General features: G+C 45.1%; 1 long non-coding RNA gene across 1 annotated transcript; it reads right to left on the bottom strand.

Moving 5' to 3' along the window:
* Positions 1-9877: 9877 nt before the first annotated feature.
* LOC138116569 (uncharacterized) lies at positions 9878-13311 on the bottom strand. Its single transcript, XR_011154210.1, has 3 exons — positions 13242-13311; positions 11120-11206; positions 9878-10193 (listed from the first exon to the last, which is right to left on the bottom strand). It is a non-coding gene; the product is annotated as an uncharacterized lncRNA (long non-coding RNA).
* Between the last annotated feature and the right edge of the window lie 8761 nt (positions 13312-22072).

Here is a 22072-nt window from a genome sequence, read left to right as displayed (position 1 = left end):
TCCACATCTTTCAGGTAGAAGTGAGAAAGACAATCCAAGGAACATTCCCACACTGATGAGCCATTTCCCATCTCTGAAAGAAACACAGAGGGATGCTGTCCTCATCCCAAATGTACTTGCTTAGTGGAAGAGCAAGGACATGAAACCTCTTTTAAAATATCTGCCGTTCATGCATAAATATATCTCTGTATAAAGCAGAACTTCTTATTTTAAGTAAGCAGAGGAACACTAGCACAGATATTGCGCTTTTCAATCAAGCAGTACTATTTCCTATATAAGACAAGGCTTCCCTAATTCTTCAAATGCACCAGCTAACATCTATACAAATAATGGGATTTGGCTGAGTACAGTTAAATATATTTGATTACTTCTCTTTTATCTAGTTCTAGGTTTACTGTACTTTTCCTTGGATGGCAAATAAGAAGCCCTTTTCTTCTAAGTGACAGCAGGGAAAAGAATCAGGTTGCTAATTTACCTGAGACCCAGGAGTGTGTAATGATAGATGTGTGCTGGAAACTACAGAGTGGGCTTTCTAATTTTGGGGGGAGGAGAGAGGGAAAGCATGAGATTCGTTAATCTTTCAAATTGACGGTGCTTTTGCTGATGGACTTTCATGGTTGTAATTACACACACATCAGGAAACAAATGCAGTGAGAAGAAGAGCTGACAGGAGGCTGGGACCTAATGAAATGTGTCATACAGGAAGCAATTAAAATGGAAAATCGTCATTCTCCAGACAAACAAGGATACAATGTGCTCGTGGTTAATCACAGTATCTTCTCTCAAAGCAAACGTAATAGTCTTACCTGCAGCAGTGTAGGAAGTGAGCACACACATGGTCCAGGAGAAGTTTGGTTAAAGAAGCAGAAATCCTTGTGTGGATGTCCAGGCCTGCAGGTCACCAGTGCTTCCAAGGATGTGTCACCCAGGTTTTTGCATGGAAGATCTGCCTCAAAGTCTTCTTGAAGAGATGTGAAGGAAAGAGGCAGGTGGGGAGGGAGAAGGGAGGATGGATGGCAGGCAGAGAAGGGTGCCACCCATGGTTTAGGTTTGTTTCGAAATGGGTGTGTTTTCTGTCCAAGGGAAAGCAAAAGCCCAGAGTGTGCCCATATTGCCATGATGCCAGATCAAATGGTCTTAAGCACCAGCAGCTTCGGGTGAAAATCACTTTCTAGGTGGGAAAAGGAATCTGAGCCCAAGCTGATTTTACAGTGCAGATGTGCTGTTAGTCTGATTAAGGAAATGCTTATCTCCTCCTCTCCTGGGATTCCTTTGCCTTCTTCTGGAATCTGAGCAGGTCAAGTTCAAGCCACGGTTTAACCTGAAGAGGTGCATTCACACCAGCCAAGAGAGGAGCAGTGCTGGAGGGAAAGGGTGATTCACACACAGGTCAGTGCCAAGGACAGTTCAGGTAATTTGAAGCAAAGCCCTCTACTTTTTAAGAATATTTTAATATTCTAGTAAATGATACCTTCTTTTTGTTCCTCAGAAGATTCAACCTACTAGTTCTTCCCAGGCTTTATTTTAGCTGGTTCAGATATAAAGTTGGTTATCCAGAAAAGCAGAAAGATGCCATAATTTCCTGTAGGCATGTTTGTGTGTATTCTACACTTCCAGCAGACCCTACAACATCTACTGGATCACCAAGCAAGCAGCTTTTGTCTCTTTGTTGTTTCATAGGAAAAAAAAATTGTATCATGGCTTTCAAGTAGAAAAAAAAATAGAGAAATAATAACATGACCCAACTGCGAAAATATTTTTTTTCATGAACTATACCAATGAATTGGAAATGCAAGTAGTAAAATGAATTGCCAAAAGTATCAAATATATGTTTTCAATAACTTTTTTTTTTGTTACCTAGTAAAATATTTTCCTGGAGAAGGGTTGTTAAACCCCTCGGTGCAATATAAAGGTGCAGTGATGTATTGTCTCAGAAGTGGTTTAATGGAGTTTTGGGGTTCCATTCTTTGTACATATTTTCAACACACGCAGTGCGTGATCAATTTGGATATATAAAATGCTCTATATTTCTTTCTAAGCAATGATTTTAACTTTTAAAGAATGTTGCTTAGTTAGGAGAGCATGTGTGTGTGTTTGCATTTTGGCAAGGCAGCAAATCACATACAATATTTATGTCATTTGAGAAAAGTATTTGTGCATTTGCCAAAACCAGTCCTTTCTAAGAACCTAAAGGTATTTGATCTGCTCTAAAACACAGTTTTAGGGAGGATTAGGTGTGTGGGAGCAGTGGGCAGAGGGAAGGTCTGTCTAGTCTTTGCAGTGTGAAAGGGCAGGATTTTAGACAAACAAGCCAGATCTTGTTTCAGCTCAACTCTGACTTTGCTTTTGTGAAAATGTGTTTTTCAGACCTACCTGTGGCTTTGCTGCCAGTGAGCTGGACTTTTGCAGGGAGATTAGTGGTGCAGGTTGGGCAGCATTGGGTGGAGTCTGACCCCAGCTCTCCTGCCATGCTCCTGTGACAACTCAAGGAGGTCAATTATTATAAAATGTGCAGAGCAAAGATGGCAAAAGGATGACGTCCTGTGTTATACCAGAGATTCCCTCTGGTAACTGACCCACTTCACCCATACTGGTATAAGACAAGCAACAGCTGAGTGTACAGGGTTGGGGAAAATGTGGGGGATGCATGATCACGATTTATCCTGATCTCTGTTACTCCTGCTTCATTTATCATAGAATCATAGAAAATCCTGAGTTAGAAGAGACTCACAAAGACTATTGAAATCCAACTCCTTATCCACTGGTGTGCCAAGGATCAGGATCTGTCCCTGGCTGCCTGGTATCCGCTGCTGTGGATTCATCTCAGAAGCTGAAAGGCCAGTGCCCTGCTCACACCCCAGCTGGCCATGCAGACCCCCTGAGCTGACACCTTTGTGCCAAATCCAACGATATAATGTTTCATGCAGAGAATTTCTCCATTCCCCCTCCCTTCTTTTTTTTTGCTTTATATCTCTTCTTTCTATCTTCAGCCTGTCAGGACTTTCACATACCTGCAGCTGACAGCTAAGAGATCAGGAACTTTGATGTTGTAAGGGATATTTTATCTCAGGTAATTCTCACCAATTCCTACCTTATTGTGTAGGATATCCAAGGACTCCGAGAGTGAGCAACGCCTTTGTCTGGCAAGATCAGAGCAATTTGCAAGCTTTTTTGGGAACAAGGTCCAATAAAGGGACTTTAGAGATATAATCTGTCAACCCCATTGAGCAGCACTGTGACAGCAGCCTTAGGATTATTGACAGTTTAAGCATCACCCCGGACAGAACAAGGCTGAGGGCACACAGTTAGTTGCAGTTATTTGCAGTAAGACATTGTTTGCTGAGGAACCAAAGGAAATCCTTTATATCCAAATTCACAAAGTTTTTACCTAGTTTCTCCCTCAGGCAAACAACTGACGCTACAGGGACCTGCTGCTTTTTGATAGGAGTTTGAAAAAAACCCCACTCTTTGAGGTGCAACCTCTAATTCACAAGACTGACCTGATTTTGTGGCTCTAACTTGAACGGGTCACCCAGTAGAGCCAGTCCTGAGCCTGCAGCCACTGGGCAGAGGGTGGACTGCCACCCCAGTCCCCAGACTGGTGAATTTGTCACCTGTTCTGTGTGGCTTTGGCATCACAGGCAGGTGTGAGGACATGCAAAGCCTTTTCTCTTGCCAGTCCTATGGTAAGCACTGCATGGGGCAGTGGTAATGGGGGCTGTGATGCCCTAAGTCCTGTTTTTGAAATCCTCTTCTTCACTCTGTACTGTCGCTCTGTTCCTTCAAACCTCCTCATTCCTGGTGAGTCACACTGAGCTGGCAGAGGTTTACCAGAGATCAGTCATCCGTCATCTCTTCAAGCAGCTGCGGCATGAAGCTCCCTAGAAAATAACTGATGGGAAATGCTCAGCAGGTCTGTCCTCAGTTGTTTTTGCTACCCACCAGCTAGCTTACCTCATCAGGGCTTTGCTGTCCTCACAATATTTGATTTTTGAGGAGTTTCTCCACTATCCCATATTATTTCTGAAACAATTTTTCTCCCTCACTAGGCAAACATTTGCTTGTTTTGTTTTCAAACACATCATCATCTTCTTTTCCAGCCAGGAAATACCCAGGTCTCACATCTTTATAAACATTTTAACAAAGACCCCAGCTCACCCTCAATGGCCACAGCTTGGCCTCTCCCAGCAGTAATTTCAGGATAGCACCTTTCTGCAAAGGCAAGTAAGGTGTCTGTATCCATCCACGCTGGTCTCTATCCATGTCCTTGTTTCCTTAGTCATCAAGATGATGTTAGTATTGCTCCTGGTTGGTGCTTAAGCTTCCTGAGTAATTGATCTCTTCTGTCTGATGATCATCAGTGTTGAGTGCCAACTTACAATCAAGCCTTGGATTGCTCCCCGAGTTCCTTTTCTCTTACTGCTCTCCCAAACCTTTACTCATCCTTCACACCACATTCTCTGCCTTCATCAAGGATGTTACTGTCCTCACCCAGCATTTTGAAGCCAACACTTTGTGGGTAGAAATCCTCCTGTGGCTCAGTGATGGCTTCACACAACGACTTGCAGCCCAAGTACTGACACCAGCATGTGGTTTTGTTGGGTTTCCAAGAACCTGCCACAAACCATTCGCCTGTTTGCAGGTAGTCCCTTTCCAGCCCTTCCACGACACCTGCTGAAAATGCTTTTGCTGATGGGAGAGCCGTGCAAAGCTGTGCCCACCTGGAGAGGCACCAGCAGCAACAGGCAGTGAGCGGGGCAGGAAAATATCCTCCCATCCAGATGCGGCAAAGGGGCTGCCAGCAGCTGGACACCAGGGGAGATGATGCTGGAACTGCTGACAGAGGCTAAAGGCTGCTCCTGAGCTTGCATCCAGGAATGCACAAGTGCAAATTTCACAACTTCAGTATCTCCCCCTGCACTGAGGTTTGTTTATTCTTGTGACAGGTGTCACATGGAGAGCAGTGGCAGAAAGGATCAGGAAGCAGCTGTGGGTGGAATAAGAGAAGAATCCCACCAGCCTACACTGGGCACGGATCTTGGCTCCTTCTATGAGGGCAGAGCAGTGCTTGGCCCCGGGAACGAGGTACTGGTGGTGCCTCTGAGCACCCACCCGGCACCCGTCAGGAGACTCTTGCAACAGCTCCAGCGCGTTTCCCCGGTAATGAATTCCAACTTGTTTTCCCAAATCGCCTCATAATGACTCAGTTCGAATCTAATGATGCAATCCTGAAGGGAATCATTAGCTCCCAGCTAGGAGGGTCGGCCACTCTCCAGCTCCAGCCCATGAGGCTGCTGATTGTGGCGTTGTTTGGAGCAGCTCTACGTACCCCAGCTAGGCACGTGCCAGCTCCGGGGTGTACATTCTTTCTAGGAATACCTCACCCCATCCATCCCACTGCAGCTCATGCCAGCACTTCCCTCCAAATCACCAGGTGTGGGACAGAGGGACAATGTGTTTTCAATTAGGTGAGAACACAGTGATGGTGTTACCTCCCTGCTGAGCTGGCGTTTGCAGTTCAGACCATCTTATCAATCCCCGATATGGTCCCTTCCTCACTGCAGCTCCAGGATCACATGGAGAAGGGACTCGGGGAGAGTTCTGCAGAGAAAACATCTTTTTTCCTGCCTGTTACTCATGTGGACAGAAAACCTGACCAAATCACAGAAGAGGAAAAAAAAAAGAGAATTTTCAAGCTGCTGCTGATGTTGTGTCTACATTGGGTGACACACAAGAGGTGCATCGCCGTGCCAGATCCAGCCCTAGATTAAAAGGTCTCCCACCAACAGCCTTTCCCACAACAATCTGGAGCAAATTGTGCATGGGCTGCTGAAATGCCACTAATTCCACCTTCCAATTCGTGATGCACCCCAAACTCCTTCATCCTGCTGAGGTAGAATCCTGTCAGTGACAGCTTTACCAAGGGTCACACCCTGATGTAATTTGTTCACTGTAGTTGGATTTTCCAGCTTGTGCCTCAATGCCGGCACAGCGTGTTAAATGATTTACTGCAGAGAGACAGTGGCCAGGCCAGGAGTAGAACCCAGGTATCGTTAGTCCCAGGATACTATGACAACCAACTAGTGTTAGAAAACATTCCTTGCCACTGCCTCACACTTATTTATCAACAAAACCAGATTTACTTTGTTTTAGTCTTAGCAAGACACTGTTTCACTGGAGACCACTTAAAATGAGATTTATCTTCCTTGGAATAAATACAGGCTCTTGCATTTGTAATTCATTCCCCTCCTATTTCTAATCTCATTTCTATTGAATGCATTGTTTTGTTTCCCATTATTTAGAAAATGAGATCATTAAAATGAATATTGGAACTCAACAGGTTTGAGGCAGGAAGAAACTTCCCTGCAGAGGCATCACAAGTAGAATTCCTTGGGTTGCTGCAGAGCCTTATGGTTTGACATTCTGGGGGCTTCTTGCTCTGCTCCCAACCCAAGCAATGACAAACCTCTTTCCAACCCCTAAAAAGCAGCTACTTTTCATCTCAAGTGGGATGAATACCAGGGGTGGGTGAAGCAGCTCCTGATGAAAAGAATCAACAGATTCTCAAGGATGCTCTTAGTGCAGGTTGTTATATGACCTTTGGGAATATAGCAGCAGGTTCTGGATGCAAAGAAGACATTTGGGGAGAAGGGTTTTGGGGAACTTCTTTTCATCATTAAACTTCTACATTTAAAAAATAAAGGAAAAAGCAAATTCTGATCTAAAAAGTAAAGGAAAAAAGAGCAAGTATCATCTAACAAATCTTAAATCTGGAGTGAATCCACTGCAAACTAACTTTACTCTGGTTTAATACTGATAAACATTGGACTAAGAACTGCAAATCCCAGCTCTCTCCTCATTCCCAAAAGACACAAACATGAAGGTCCAAGCATCTACAGTCATGTATTGCATAAAATTTTTCCTGGTTGGGAAAATCTCATGGGACAATGATCAGGAACAAGATGGTACAAATAATTAGTTTAATTGAAAGTAAAGGCACACTACTAAAAATAAAGAGATGAAAGTGGTTTTCCCTTTGCCAGTTTTAGTATGAGCAATGGTAGTAGCAGCTGCATTTCAACCCATTTTGCAGATAACTGTGAGGGGCATTCTGGAAGCTAAACAGTTTAATTGCACAGGCTACCCTTTAATTTAGGGTGGTGAGAATGATATGAAGGACTCATTAAACTGGGGCATTAACCATGGCAGAAAATAAAGTAGTTTCTTTGTTGGAGAAGATCTCACTGCCCTCCAATCACTACAGTAAATTGTTCCTGGGAATGGCAGCGGGGTAGGATGGGGAGATAGAGACACGTTGAGATAGAGGGAAGCAAATGAAAAATAATTGTTACAGTGCTCTGCAGATTGTATGTCACTGCAGACAGTTATTTAATAACTCTCCAATTATTGCTGCCAGCTGGGGTATATTAAGACGCTGTGAGAAGTCAGGCCAAAATCCCCCAGGCGTGACTGCTGACCTGTGCTTCCTTCCTCCCTGAGGATGAGGAGGGGGCAGGCTGGGGGCAGCCTGTGGCCTCCGGGCAGCCCGGGGGGATGTGCTCCCCTTTTTCCAAGGGATGACAGGGCTTTGCCCACCCCTCCTCCTCCCAGCTTTAAAGATGAGGTGGTTTAAAGTCCATTTGGGTTCTCCTTCTTGTGGGACACAGGGTGACTCTGAGCAAGCATTTCCTTCAGTGTATTAAGCGTGGTGTGATGGGCAGTTCACCCAGCAGCAGCTCTGGTTTGAGCCAAGGGCATCTCCCATGCTCCTGGAGCGGGCTCTGCTCTCATAGCTCTGGGCTGCTATTGACAAAGTCTGTGCAAGGTCCATCCTCCATGGCTGGGAGCTGGGAGCCATCTCAACCATCTTGCCTTGCTTCTCCTCTCAGCAGTGACTTGGTGCTTTGAATGTTTTCCTTTCTTGGATTTCACTGTCCCCCACATCCTGTCCACTGCAAGAGCTCCATGTCACCCAATTCATATCAGTTTATTGTGTGATACTGAGTCCCAGAATGGTTCTGGGTTGGAAGGGACCCTAGAGACCATCTCATTCCAACCCCTCTGCCGTGGCCAGGGACACCTTCCACTAGACCAGGAGTTCATATGCAAACCATGGTAGAGCTCCAGCCCAGACTCCATGGCTGGTGGCCAGCTAATATCAGAGTGGGCTAAAAGGAAGGCCTAGAGGCACTTCAAGCTTGGAGTAAGAGTTCAGTGGTCACTGGGGACCCACCAGACATTTCTGCAGAGAGCCTCTTGACCTTAGGAGCTGCCACTGAAGCTCTGGAGACCAAAGCCCTGGGATTACATGGCCTTTCTGTTTATTTCAGCACAACCTCAAATCCAACAGCCCCCACTACCTCTCTGAGAACCCCAGAGGAAAACCTGATGTTGGGAACCTCAAGGGCTTGAAAGCCCAGCTGCAAACTGAGAGCCCAAAATACATTGTCTGAGACCTGTCACCTCGCCCTTATTTCCCAACAAAACAAAGCCTTTTTAATGACTTCTTCCCCAAGCTCAGGATTGGGTCTGTAAAACAGAAACTGTACTTCAATACCAAATGAAAAACATGACTCACAGACTGTAATTCCTTTCTGCAAATACCGGAGGAGAATATTTCATTTGGCAAACAATCGAGCCTTACAGTTTAGAGCTCTTAATGTGATTAGGGACAGGTTCTGCAACACATTTGTAACTCCAGGTGATTTTGCTATATCTTTTTGGACTGTGACCAGACATAAAAATGCCCTTTTGCTAGATTTGGATCCAACTAAAACTGAGGAGAATCAGATGTTGGTAAGACCTTTACAGTTTGATCTTTACCCAGGGGTATCACAACATGTTTCAGCTATGGGCTGTGCTGAGCCATCTCAGGCTCTTTTTTGCATTAAGCCCACATCTCCCCTGATGAGTGATAACTCTTCTATAGCACATCTTCTGTAAGTGAGCACGTGCTACTCCTCTGAGTTACTGTGATGTACTTATGGGGAGGGAGAGAGCACAAATACTTCCATTGGCTCTATGGACACATCTTTGCCTCCTTTAAATCTTTGAGCACCCTGGTCTAGTGGAAGGTGGCCCTGCCTGTGGCAAAGGGGTTGGAATTAGATGATCTTTAAGATCCCTCCCAACACAAACCATTCTGTGATTCTACAATTTTAAAGTGCTCAGAAGATGCCAGTTTTGTTTAAAATGAGCTGGCACCAGGTTCCCCCTCAATTTATTAGAGCCCAACATTCAATCCTGAAAGCAAAAGCTGCAGAGTTTTGCGGGATCAGACCAATCTCACACTCTGCCCATGTTTCTGCCTCGCCTACCAAAGGTAGGGCTGCAAATAAATTAAATTGAGAGCAAAATTTATAGGGGAAGGAGGTGAAAGGACAGCACTGCTGAGAAAAGAGACATTGTTCTGTACATGCAGCTGAGAAACAAAACCAAGCGTGACATTTACACTATTGATAAGAAAATCTCAAGTTGCTTGTTCATGAGGACTCATCCACTGGCTTCACCAGTGCTGGTAGTCAGACTGTCCCTTGCCTTCCCCTCATCTCACCAGGAACTTTTTGTGGAAAGAATATCCATCGTTCAACCAAAAATTGGATGAGTTTAGCCTCAACCAGCATTGTGGCAAGATGAAACTATGGAATAATTATGGCATGATATTAAACAAAATGGGCAGGGGAAACGAAAATACAGATTCTAACAGATTTATCTCTTCGTAAGAGGAGGAAAATTGAAGTAAGGACAAACCCCCATCCTTTTACCAAGCAAGTGGCTCAAAGAAGAGTCAGCAATGGGAAAACCAGACCAGGGCTGTGCACATGAAAACCTTGCTCCCACTAAATGGCCATCACAGCCAAGGGACAAAGTGAAGGAATTTGCTTAAAGTGTTTTATGATGCTGTTGGTCTCTCTGACCCTGATAGTGGCTGCTTCATTGGGTAGCAGTGGCAGCCCAGGTATCCAACAACCTGGAGCTCCTCACCTCCCTCAGGAACAGGCAGAAGGTCTAATGGCAAGAATCTGAAGTCAGCAGCATTCAAATCAGAGACAAGACATCTGGTTTGGGATGAGGGCAGCCAACCACGGGAACATGTCAGGAAGGAATGCGGCGGATGCCTCAGCACTTTGTGTTCAAAGCAAGGAGTGAATTTCTCTTCTGGAGAGATGTGCTCCAGCTACGGGTTACCAAGGCTGGGGGGAGAAGTGGCTATGTCAGAGTGAATGATGGACATCTCTAAATGTCCAGCTTGTGCTGTACCGGACCAAAGTGTCACTGAATAGGTGTACATGTGAGTAATGTTTGTGGAACTGCACGTACAAAGCCAGGGAGGGTGACAGAAACCCTGACAGCCAGCAGCAGGCAGAGACAAGCCCAGCAGCACTTGAGTAAATCTAACTAAACCAAATATCTCAGGACTTTATCCTTCTGTGTTTTTCCAGATTTTTTTTCTTTAATTTTTTCTTAAATGCCATGGGACAAACATTAAGGCCAAAACAACGCATCTGGCTTTTACAGAGCTTTCACAACCTGGGCACGAGGCCAGACTGCAGAGCAGGACCGGTCAGGGATGTGGTTTGGTGATGTGGCTGTGCCAAGGCTGCTGGGATCTCAAGGGCCAGGCTGGATCCTCCACCAGCACCCTCTATTGCACAGGGCTAGATTTCTGGTCATTTTTAGACCCCTGAGCCATCCTACCCTGGCTCAGAGGGGTGATGGATCTATGGATCAGCAAACCCCAGCTACAGCAACTGCAGTGCTGGCCATGAGCATGGCCAGGCACGAGCTGTCTCTGGGGGGCATTCCCAGACCCATCCCTTGATCCTTATTCCTGCCACCTTCCTGCTGCCAGCACCATGACTTGTCCAGGCGCACAATAAGCTGAAAATCCATCTGGTTTTGTGTGCAAAAATATCCCGTCTGTATTTGGATTTTCCCAAGCTAGTTTGCTACCCGGGCACAGGGAGCTGTCACACATAGAGGGTTTTCAAGCACGCAGGCATGGGATCAATTTCGGATGCAATGCTGAATTTTTAAAATTATTTTTCCCATTCCTATTGCCCCCTGCACTTTAAAAAAAAAATTTAAAAAAAAGCAGTAGTGTTGTCCCTGTCTGTACCATATGCAGTTGCCAAGGTCCTCCGCTGAGATGCAAGACATGCAGGTCCAATTCCTCCCCTCAGCCCAGCTTCTGTAAAAGGTATATCTGTGTGCAACAGGCATGAGAAAAAGAAAAAAAAAAAGATTCAGTAGGTCAGAAAGCCACACAAAAAAACCCCCAGATCTTGTGACCTTGTAGTCATTCTCAGGAAAAAATAACTGGAAAAAGCTTGAAGCAGCTGTAGCCCCATCCCTGGTTGGATTCCCTCAGATCCCTTCAAATTGCTTGGGGAACCTTCAAGTTGCTCTCTGCAGTGCCTGACTCCAGCTACCTGGGGAATGGAGATGGGATAAAGTCTCACAGTTCACAATAGCAATGGAGTGAATCCAGGCATAGTCTGCAACAAGGATATGAATATCTGGGAAGGAAAACAAAAGCTCATCTTCCTCTGGTTTGCGCTTTCAAAGGTTTCTTGAAGTTTTCTGACGTTCTTAACTGGTGTAAATCACATAGCTCCCCATAAGCCAAGAAATCAACAACTATAATTTAGGATTCTGAACCAGTTCTAAGGAGAAAAGTATCTTCTGTTCAGAACCATAAAAAGTTATATAAACTCCCCAAACGATCTGTTTTAAAACATATTCAATAGTTCTTGGACTACAGTGGGCAAGAGGCTTGTTTTTACTGCCAAGAAAGAAAAAATTTCAACGTTTTCAAATATTTGCAATACCAGATGCCCCGGTAAAAATTTTTTAGTCCATTTTAAAACCCCTTATTTCTTAAAAACCCATTTTGCATGAAAAACATAGCAGATGTAAGCAATACTTGAGGCACTGTGCAAGGACCACACGCTCCCAGCTCAGCCCAGGGTCAGGACACCTAGCACTGCAGTGATGGACATGATCAGATGTATGGGAATAGGAAGCTTGGAGAGATGTGCTCAGCCTGGACTGAGTCCTGCTGGGTGCTCAACACCCTCAGCTTGCTCAGGGAGTGCTGGAGACTGGTAATGAGTATTGGAAAAATCTGTGGGAGTGAGGAAAATCTGAAGGACTTGACTGCATGGAGATACAGAGCACCAGCTGCCACATCTTTAGTCACCCCTGACATCTTTTATTGCCCTGGCAATTGAAAGGTTATTTGCTGAGAGCCTGTGGAGGGAGATAGAGCTCTGATAACAGAGCATCAGTGCACAGTCCCATCATGGGACATCCCTAACTTAGAACCACTCCTTGTGCCTTTCAATTCCTTAGGAATTGGCTTCCTAAGGACAAACCCACACAAGACAAACACCTTAGATGTGGAAAGAGAAGGGAACCCAGCATGCCTAAAGGTGAAAGCTCATGGCTCTGTGTCAAACCAACCAGCTTCAAGCACCATAACTCAGCAATCAGTAAAGCCTTTGAATTTGCCCTATGTGTGAGGGTGCAAGGACATGGCATGAGGTGAGCAGGGAGAGGCAGGGGTGGATCTCCTTGCACTGAGCTGAACAATCCAAATTTTAATTTATGAAAGATATTGCTGAAGGAGGTAATCAAAATGGCAGGCTGATCACAGCCTCCTTTCATTGGTGTCAGAGCACTACTTCACTTCTCAGGTGCTTGCAATTAGAAGAATCCCAGAATGGTTTGAGTTGGACAGGACCTCAAAGCCCATCTCATTCCACCCCCTGCCATGGGCAGGGACATCTTCCAATATCCCAGAGTGTTCCGAGCTCTGTCCAACCTGGCCTTGAACACTTCCAGGGATGGGGCAGCCACAGCTTCTCAGGGCAACCTGTGCCAGGGCCTCCCCACCCTGCGAATCAATAAATAATTACCACCACCACTGAACCTGCAAACTCTAAATACAGCGTGAGAGCTGCTGGATCCCCCCAGTGTGGGGCTGTTACAGCAAGAGTGTGTCTGTAGCTGCAGCCTCCCCCCGTCCAAGCCACCTGATGGAGGGTGAGGATGGAGGTTACACACAGCCTCCCACAAGAGACAGGCTTCAAGGAGGTGTTTTATGAGCTTTTTCCACAGCTTGGGCCCTCTGAGAAGCTTCCAGGTGCACTTTCCCATTGCTCCCTTGGTTTCACGGCCACAGGGGTGTGCACATGGGTGTACGATGGGGGTGACAAGTAGCAGAGGGGTCTGCTAACCTGAGAAAGTCTTCCTCTGACTCAGTCATCCAGCAGAGCCCAAATAAAAACTGCTAAAGGTCAAAAGGGAATCCCTGGATAATGCAAATAACAGCACTAGCAGAGAGCTGCAAGTGCTGCAGATTCCTCCTGCAGGATGTCCACAGGTGGTCACCACTCACCTGTCCCAGGGGAGCTAAAATCTGCCTAAAACCTTCCACCTGCCTCCCCAGTCACCCCCAGCTTCTGTCCTGCAGAACCATTGATTAATAAGCTTCCCACCACTCACATGGCATTTAAAGGGACACCATCATGTAATATCTGTTTTCAATCACAAATTTGGGAAGAATAAGGTTTTATATACCTTGAGGCCCCAGGAGGGCTGGAGTGGTGATGATGATGATCCTTTAAATAGCAACAGATGTCAAGACCTGGAATAATCATTTTTCTTCCAAAGGAGGAAGCAGTGGTGAAACAGAGATATCTTCATTGAGCAGAACCTGCCTTTTCTCCCATTGCATGGGCTCCATTGAGAAAGGGAAGGGCAGAGCTCAGAACATCCCTTCCCCTCACTGAGCAAACCCGAGGTGGCCATGCCAGCTGCTCTGAGGGACATCCTCAGCTGTGCAGCCACCAGAAGGGAACCATGGAACACCATGACCCTCGTTTCATCCGAGCATCTCTGCTCCAAGACACCTTCATCCAGGACACAGCCTTGCCCAGGAATTAGCAGAGCACACATGGACACTTCCATGGCATCAGCACAGGACTTAGCTCAGGCTGAACAGTTCAGTGGAGAAAAATCTCCTCAGAAATGCAATACTGTTGTTCTCTAGCATGATCAAGACAGATTTTTAAGGGCACCTAAATAGAAAGTTTGTGCTTAAAATCTGAGCCCTAGCTTAGAGCAACTGGGCACTTGTGCCCCAGTGCTGCTGGCCTGGTTCATCTTTGTCTCATGGCTCAAACCAGGTGCATGGCCAGAGCAGAGGGTTCCTTGGCTTAGCAGAAGCAGCTGTGGGTATTTTCTTTAGGGCATTGGTGTAGGTGGGTTTAATCAGCCTGTTTATTTCAACTGGCAGAGCAGCTCAGCAGAAGGGAAAAGAAACCAGATCACAGCCTGAGTTGACAACTTCTTTGTTCCCCAAGAAAAACCCACCACTTTCATCTGGCAACAGAAGCAGGGCAGAGTGTGTGACCTCAGAGCAACCAGAGGCACAGTCCCTGCTCAAAGCCAAAGCTTTGAGTTCATTTAAGTAACCCTGGGTTGGAATATCTGCTCCTGGAGCCCAGGATGCAGAGCCTGGGCTCTGCCTGCAGCTCTTTGTGGTGTCCCACAGCACCTTTCTGGTCCCAAGAAGTTTTGAACTCCTTGCTAGTAGGATCAGGGCACAGCCTGTGTTCCTCCCCCACTCTCACAATACTACAATCAAAATGCTTTTTGTTTTGCTGGAGCTTAATTTTGAGTATGTGACTCCAAACTTACCCTTCTGGGATTGGATTTCGAACCCAATTCCATGCTGGAAACCACTAATTTTCTTAGGACCATTTTCAATGTGGTAGAACTCTGCTTTTGGGCAAAGGAAAACTGCTTATTTCCACTATTTTTAATAAAAAATATTCAAGAACAATTTAACAAATTTCATCCCTAGTGGCTCTCAACCCGAGATCCAGTTTCGACTCAAGCACAGCCCTAAAACTTGACCCTCTATTTAGCCTCAAACCCCAAAACTTTCCACAGGCTCTGGGTGGAAAGTTACTGACCCTGTATCTGAGCCAACTTTCAAAAACAAAAAATAACTTGCCTGATGAAATTTTTGTAGGGAAAAAAATGCACACGCGCGCACACACACACACGCATGCCATATATACCAGGAGGGATTAAATCCTCATGTTGCAAGAATTTAATTTAAAAAAGCTAAGACATTGTAGGAATGCAAAAATATCACCTCAGCCTGGTAACCTTTGGCTTAGGCATGCACTTCCACAGCTCACAAACGGGAATGTTTCCTCTCCAGCGCTGGGAGGACCGGTGCCACTCAGGAATGCCTGGCTTCAGCCCAGTTCGAAGAGGAAACCAGCAACCCTTTACTACTGGGGCCTCTGTGGGCTCCTGGAGGCAGTCTCTCATCCCATGGGCTTGTTTTAATTCCCACTTTCTCCACCATGCTCTGAGCACCCCAATCCCAAAGGAGCTGCTAAGGAGAACCAAAGAAGGGTCTTTGCAAAATGACAACATGTATTTCCCCCCTGCGAATCCAGATTATTATTTTCCTTTGCTCTTGGGAGGTAAAGCTCTATTTTCATCCCTACTCCAAGCCCCAAGGTGTTAGAAATAGATCCATGGCTGCTGCTGTCACCTCACTGGTGTGAATGCCATCGGGAAGGATACACTGGCGTTTCCAGTCAAGTTCATTCAAACCAGAGAGAAACATCCCTTGGGAAATACTCAGTACCTTCACAGGGGCAGGAATAAGTTCATTTCACACCAAGATTAAACCTTTAATAGGGCCCTGTGCATTGGCAGAATTCCTGGCATGTCCGAGCCTGGTTTAAAAGGTGGACGGGAAACTCTCTGCTGATCTCAAGTTAATCACGACAACCGAGGGACCGACCTGCAGGAAACAATCCTCTAGGTACTGACGTTACCCACATAAAGCCAGCAGTTCCTATAGTTTATTGGCTGTGTTTTTCTCCCCAGCAGGCTTAATTTATGGTAATTACTAGGAACTATGGATCAAATTAATAAAAAGGAAATTATTAAGGTTTCCTGACCCAGAGGCCAAAGGTAAATAAAGAGAAGCAAACTGTTCAAGATGGAAACACTTCCCTGCTGCTTTTGGGACTGGTAGAGAAGTCTTTCAGTGCAGCAAGAGAGAGAACAGGATTTTGGGAAGGAACTGTCTCCTCTTGGATGTTGGGGAGGACCATCACATCCACCAGCCTGGGGCACCCTGAACCATCACAGCACAACTGTTCCCTGGCAGTGGAGTGAGCTGTGAACAGTGTATGAAACAGCAAAGAAAACAGAGATCTCTGTCAGATGGGAAGAGACTATAAAAATAATATAATGCAGAAATCCAGCTTAATTCAAACTACACCAAAGTCCAGGGTCCTGCTCTACATCCAGCTCTGCCAGCTGGTCAGGAGTAATTCTCTCCTGCCTGGTCAGAGCACATTTACTACTGCTTATAATTCTTATATATGTCTCATACTTTAAATTAGAATTTTGAATGTTATGCTGTTGCAGAGGCAGACTATTGGCATTTGCCAGACCTGGCCTTGCCATTCCTGGGTATAACATGGATTGTGCTCACTGGAGGCAGGGGGGATGGCTCCCACTCTGCTTTCCCTGCAGATCAGTGCAGAAAAAAGACACCAAGTTTTGCTCTCAGTAATAATCCTGGGGCTCATCAGCCTCTCCCCTACCAAGGCCCTCCTTATGTACACAGTTCCTGCAATGAGCACTTCCAGCTTCATTAACTCCACTTCCCTCTCTGTCCAGTGTAAAGTCTGTCCATGGCATAACCTGAAATTCATCTCATGCTCTGCCACCAACTTTGGGCCCTGCAAACAGCCTCATCCAACGTAGCAAATTCCATAACAAAAAGTTTCACAATTTTTGTAGGCATGACATATATCTACCTAAAAAAAAAAAAAAAGGGGGTTGATACAAAGTTTACGAAGTTTAAAAGAATATCTGAAATCACCTCTCTCCTTGCACAGATTAAGTAAATGCAGCAGACACCTGAACTTGTATTCAAATACACCCTGACTGTATTTAAGAAAGAACTACTACAAGCTTGAATCCTGAGAAAGGCAGTGAAATCCTCCTGGAAGCAGCTCCGGCAGGGCAGGCACGAAGCAGCGTAACCAACATTTACAGTGGCCAATTGTTAGAGTGAAAACAAACCTGCCAGATTGGATGTCACTGGGGAGGGATATCAGCGTCTGATCTCGGTCAGGACGGGACATGGGGGTACCTGGAGCCTTGTCAAACTCAGTGCTCTTATGTAGTAGGTTGAATAACAGAACAATGTTTACATTTCCCCTTGTGCCTTAAGTAGTTTGGAAGCTGGACACCTGAAAAGCCTGAATGATTTTTGAAACAGCGCCACTGTCAAGTCTTGATCACCAAGGCCTTGACAGTTCCTTCCAGTTACTGGTATTCAAGAAAATAAACCCAGAAAAACCCAAACAACCCCAAGTAATTTCTGCTTCTGAGCCTGGATATTCAGTATAAACAGCATAAATGATGGAAAATCCAGGAGGTGGCTCCCACCATGGGCACACCAGCCTCGTGCAGCCACAGCAACCTGAAACACAACCATCCAGCTGGAGACCTGAAGAATTCCACCCAAGAAAGAGTTTTCTTGAGTTTTCTTCATATTAACACATTGAAACTTAACATTGAAAGTTCCCTACATACACACACACAACAAAGTGCAGTTCAGGGCAAAAACTATAAATTGAAGCATGCAGGAAGCAAACATCCTGCGTGCATTAGAGAGCAATAAATGCTGCATTACAAACACACCAAAATCATAGAATTATAGAATATAACCTGAGTTGGAAGGGACCCACAAGGATCATTGAGTCCAGCTCCTGGCCCTTCACAGGACAGCCTGTCCCAGAAATAGGGTGGAAGTAGTAAAAGTCCAGTGAAAGATGGGGTGGCTTGTCTGATATCTTTATCATTCCTCCTCACTGCTGCCCATTCTCCAAGGGAGGCCATCTCCTTCCATACTCTTAAGCTCCCAGCTCTCTGATCCTCACAGCCAGCCTATATCCCAACATGCTTCAAAGGCCAAATTGATAGTTTCAAAATTCAGCTTCATCAATCTCTTCTAAACTCATGTGCTCTCCAGAAAAGGGAGTCTCAATCCAGCTTGAATTGGACCATTTCATCTCATCCTGGGCTCAGATGATTGTCAGTCCATCAAACGCTTCTTTGAAAACTGATTTCTTGCAGATGACCATGATTGCTATAAAACAGTATTTAAAAACATTTTAATATTTGCAAAGAACTTTCCTCTCCTCTTATATCAACCACATGTTTGAGAAAGGGCCTGGGGTTTACCAGTGCTTGGTGAGAAAAATAGCAAAGAGGAGAAAGGATAATGGGGTGATAATGACTGGGAATATATGGATTGAATTTGGGCTCTATTTAAATACAAGAGGACAATTTGTGACTCGTTGGTGTAGGCAAACACAGAGAAACATTTGTGGCTCAAGTGTACATTTGAATATAGAAAAATATCTTGTGGCAAACTATATTTCTTTTAGCACAGACAAACTCTGACCAAGTTGCCAGCTGCTGAAGTTGTGGTACTCACCCGAGTCCAAGCAGATGGGTTCTGTCTGCTTGGGAATCCCTCAGGAGATTTCTTATTTTGGCGCTACTGCTGTAGTTTGGGAACCCTTTGCCACCACCAAGCTGAGCCCATCCCTCTGCAGACCACAGCCAGGAATAAATAAAAACTCTGCCTTCACCTTGTGCCCCCAAATTCTTCTCTCTGTTTGACCTATTCCCAGGTGCTTTAACTTGGCAGTATTCAGTAAAAGCGCCAACACAAAGCTACACTTCAACCACGAGTTTCAGCGGAATAATTTGGATTGTTGGCCCAGAAGATGCAGTTGGAGTAAATGATTGCAAGTCCCATTCAACTAAAATATTCTACTCTACCTTACTCCACCCTACTCTATTCTATCCTAATGAAAGAGATCATAAAGAAACCAGGTCTCATCCTACTTGACTCAGGTCTGAAGGCTCAGCGTTTTCAGCTGTTTTTATGATGCTGCATTTTAAGGAGTTTGGTGACAGCAGTTAAACCTCAGTTGCAGTCACTGCCAGGCAGATTAGTTTGATAAACTCACTGAGTCAGATTATTTTGATAAACAGTTTGTCACATGCTCTAATGGAGGCAGGGAAGTCAGGCTGAATTTTGCTATTAAAAACTACTAAGTAAAATTACCTGAAAGTGAATGATGACTTCAGGGCTGCTGGTTTGTGATCCCTTACATGAGGTTTCATTTTAGAGAGGAGTCACTTTGAGTAGGGTCTTGATAAGGACCAAATTTGTAAATCTCCATGAAAACTGAGGTACATTGAAATAACCATATTTGAAACGTCACTTCCCAGGTTTCCCAGAGAAGCTGTGGCTGCCCCATCCCTGGAAATTTTCAAGGCCAGGTTGGACAGGGCTTTGAGCAACCTGATCTAATGAAAGGTGTCCCTGCCCATGGTAGGGGTAGAACAAGGTGGTCTCTGACATCTCTTCCAACCCAAACCATTCCATGAAAAATAAGAGTTAAAAAATATCAATGTCTGAAGAACACATAAAGATGTAGGAGATGCACACAGAGCTGCTACACCAGATCCTGATGGCTCTTGTGGTTATTCACATTCACTTTTTCTCCCTGGTCTGTCCTGTTCATCTGAAAAAAGAGGAAACAGAGAGTGCAGAGGGGCTTAGAAGAACATTCTTCCCTATTAAGCAACTGGGCTGATTTTCACTGTGTGAAAGATGAAGCAGATTGAGCAAAACACTTACCTGTACATCTCCATTCCTGATAGAAACCCTCAATTGCCTTTGTCACTTTAGCACATGAACACAAGGCCAAATGAAACACATGTTTACAGCTATAATGAGGATTAGCTTTGCACTAAAAAAGTTGAACTACAGTCAAAATTAGATGGTGACATGGGTATTTGCCAACAACATTAAATGAAAAATAACAGAGTATGAGGTTTCTGGAATGAATAGAAAATGTATTGTTTAGAGACCTTTTTGGCCAAGTATCAACATATGCCAATACTTAAGACTTCTTGTTCTTATTTACTTACCCCAACAATAAAACAATTGTTGTTTTGTGCCAACAGCCTGACAGACTGGTGCTGTACCTTAAGAAATAGAGATTGGATATTATTTCTCTCGTATCAGCTTCAAGCTACTTAAAAAAAAAAAAAAAAAAGAGATGCAAAGTAATTGAGTCCAGAGCAGAGGAAATAAGTGAAGGAGGTAATCGATTTTAATAACATATAGCGTCAACACACATAAAGGAAATTCACAAAACAGAGGGAAAATAAAGCATTTGCCCATCTCAGAAGACCAGGCAGCATTTGTAGCTTCACCCAGACCTGGACAGAAATTATTGGTGAAGCCTCAACCACAGCAGTGCTTGATCTTCACCCAGTGCCCTCCATGAGCCCAAGCCCAGAACAGTGAGGTAACTATCCTCATGCCCATTAAAAAACAGGCAAACTGATGAATTAAAATCCTAGGAAATTCTCTCCAAAGCAGAGAACATTAAATGTGATTGCAGCTGAAACATTCAGACCCTTCTGGCTCAACCACTTCTCTCCATGGTATCGCCCACTGCCAAGCCACCCCGTGCTCTCATCAAACCACTCCTTGCAATGTTTCCACCTGGGACTGTGCCTCCATGCTCGCACCATAACACTGCAGCTGGAATAGATAGAGACCCATGCCAGAGCTCACTCCATTTTAAGGCAGATATTGTCAGTAAAAACAACAGGAAAGCCTTCACATTTTGGATTTTTCCCAAAGCTTTTCGCTACACCCAGACCAAGACAGATTTGATCAAGCTGATTTTCAGGTGGCGTTTAGATGGGTGTGACATAACATGTGTTTGGATGGGGGCTGACCTTGTACATGGCACGGGGGGACCCTGCTAGTTAGACTAGAAAAACATTCTGCTCTGTTACCAGTTTGGGGAAAATGGACAAAACCCTTGAGTTTTGTTGTGTTGTGTCCAGCCTAGTGCTCTGAAAAACTGTGTTACTGAAAAAAATAAACCCCATCATATTTCCCCGACTTGCAGAGATGGACCCCTGAAGTCTATGCAATACAATGCCTACAGCACCCACACATGGATATAACGTGTTTATAGGGGTTTTATACATTTATCTCCTCCATGTCCTGCCATTCCTTAAAAATATATAAGTAAAGGTATAGATCACTTACCACCTGTGCCCTGGACTACCATCCCGTAAATGTTTTTACTCTGGGAATATGAAGAAACACACGTTAGCATTTTCTGCCTTCTTTATACAGCTATAAACAGATCCATTTATTTCCCCCACCCCTCCCACTTTTTAATTTTGCAAAAATAAATGCTTTCCTGGACAGTCAGAGTTCATTACTGAGACAGAGCACAGCTCCTGTTGTCCTGCCCACAAGAATCAGAGAACCATTTAGGTTGGAGAAGATCATAGACTTTTTAAGGTTGGAAAAATTCTTTAAGGTCACAGAGCCAAATCATGGCCAAGGCCAGCACTGATCCACGTCCTCAAGTGCCACATCCACATGGCATTTAAATCCCTACAGGGACAGCGATTCCATCACTGCCCTGAACAGCCTGTTCCAATGCTGGACAATCCTTTCAGTGAAGACATTTTCCCTGATATCCAACCTAAACCTCCTCTGGTGCGACTTGAGGCCATTTCCTCTCGTCCTGTCCCTGTTCCCTGGGAGCAGAGCCTGACCCCTCTCCTGTTACAGCAACACGCGTATCAAACCAGGAGTCCCGTGGAAAAGAAATAGATACAGACAGATTCTTGCTAGATGTTTCAGAGATGTTTATTTCTCCAGCCGCATGGCCGGGCTCTGCCGAGGAACTGCTGCAATCACGGGACCCGAGGGTCCTTCCCGTGCAGGGGAACACAAAACAACCAGTGGGGAACGAGGCTGACCAGGGGCAGGGAAATCCCGTCTCTGTCCCCTCAGGGCCCCTCTCCCAGGACCACATGGCAGGGGGAGGGCCCCAACATTTCACTCTTTTATTTTTAACAAAAAGAGGTTTAAAACTTAACATTGAAAACAACTGGA

The sequence above is a fragment of the Aphelocoma coerulescens genome, chromosome 10 (assembly GCF_041296385.1).
Source record: "Aphelocoma coerulescens isolate FSJ_1873_10779 chromosome 10, UR_Acoe_1.0, whole genome shotgun sequence".
NCBI lineage: Eukaryota > Metazoa > Chordata > Aves > Passeriformes > Corvidae > Aphelocoma > Aphelocoma coerulescens.
The sequence above is the reverse complement of the archived record's forward strand: the minus strand, read 5'-3'. Positions and strand labels throughout refer to the sequence as shown.